A 1,774-nucleotide genomic window follows, 5' to 3' on the forward strand; every position below is an offset into this window, starting at 1 on the left:
GTTATCTGAGTAGGTTTCATTTCACCAAGTCCTAGCTGTAAGTACACATGGTAGCAGTAAGTTCACACTGGCTCCTAAGTCAAGTAAAGCTTTTTCTACCCGGTGTTTACCTATTGTACAAGCAATGGTTGGGGAACCTGGGTCTTTGTACTTTGGAGTGGTAGTGTTCTGAATGATTGAACTTACATGACTAGCTAAAAAGGCTTTCTTATGGACGCTAAGTTTTCGCTTTCGCGTACACATATCCTTAAGGAACTTGGCATAAGCAGGAATTTGCCTAATTGCATCTAATAAAGGAAGGTTTATGGTAACTTGCTTAAAAACCTCCAATATGTCATTAAAGTTCGATTCCTTCTTTGTTGATGCTAATAGCTGGGGAAATGGGGCTCTAGGCACAGAATCAGACCTCTCAGGAACCGAATTGGCATCATCGGAAATTTTATCAGTCCCCTCAGTTAGTGGTCCTGAGGGATGAGATCCTGAGGGGTGAACTACAGTATGTTCACTATCGGGCATGGTTACCTGATTGTCTACTACTCTACCACTCTTAAGGGTTCTAATAGCATTCAATTGATTCGATGGTTTTGCACCTACTTCATGAACTCCTCTAGGGTTGGGTTGAGTTTGACTAGGGAGCCTTCCGTTATCTCTCTCACTTAAGGTCTTAGCTATTTGGCCGACTTGAAGTTCTAGCTTAGCAAGGCTATGAGCACTAGTTTGAAAGTTCTGCTTGGTTTCCTGTTGAAAACTAAGTTGGTTCTGTACTAACATATCTTGAGTTTTTGCTAACATCTTAATAGATTCCTCTAAGCTAGTCGTTTTATTTTCTGGGCCTGATGAATTCTTAGTGTAACCAAAACATGGGGGAGCATTAGAATTACTAAACTGACCTTGGCCCTTAGACCATGAAAGGTTCAGATGGTTTCTCCAACCAGGGTTATAGGTTTCTGAATATGGGTCAAACTTCTGAAGGTCATACCTAGTGTTATTATAGAGAGCATTGGTCTTCTCTTCATTATTCTGGCCTTCCCAAAATGGCTCCAATCTACCACTAGTGTGACCCACTTCTAAAGCTTCTAACCTTTTCGCTATAGCAGAAATTTTGGCATCTGATTCAAAACTTCCTTCTACCCTATTAACGTTTCCTCTGCCTAGAAGAATTGTTTTCTGGGGTACCCTATTACTTTCCCATTGTTGGGTCTTTTCGGCGATTTCATGCAAGTATGTCATCACATCATCAACTGTTTGGTTTTCGAACCCACATGTACACATGGACTCTACTGTAATTGTGGTGGGATAATCTAAACCCTCATAAAGGATCTGAACTAACCTAACCTTTTCTAAACCATGATGAGGACATTGGGCTAATAAATCATTGAACCTTTCCAAATACCTATACAAAGATTCTCCCTCCTGTTGTGTAAACGTGCAGATTTGCGTCCTAATAGACGAGGTTTTGTGCCTAGGGAAAAACTTGTTCAAAAAGGCAGATGTAAGTTGTTCATATGTTTCAATTGATTCGGAATCCAAACTATACAGCCACGACTTGGCTTTATCTTTTAAGGAAAAGGGGAATAACCTGAGTTTTAAAGCATCATCATCAAGGTTTCTAATTTTCAGGGTACTACAAATTTCCTCAAAGTCCCTAACATGGAAATAGGAGTTTTCATTTTTTTTTCCTAAAAAGATTGGGAGCAACTGTAAGGTTCCAGGCTTAAGTTCATAATTTGCTTCAGTTTTAGGTAACCTGATACATGAGGGATGAGTAGTCCTA

General features: G+C 39.9%; 1 pseudogene; it reads left to right on the forward strand.

Moving 5' to 3' along the window:
• Positions 1 to 1,342: 1,342 nt before the first annotated feature.
• Positions 1,343 to 1,442, forward strand: LOC113284818 (annotated as a pseudogene).
• Positions 1,443 to 1,774: the final 332 nt, after the last annotated feature.

The sequence above is a fragment of the Papaver somniferum genome, chromosome 5, assembly GCF_003573695.1.
Source record: "Papaver somniferum cultivar HN1 chromosome 5, ASM357369v1, whole genome shotgun sequence".
Classification (NCBI taxonomy): Eukaryota; Viridiplantae; Streptophyta; class Magnoliopsida; order Ranunculales; family Papaveraceae; genus Papaver; species Papaver somniferum.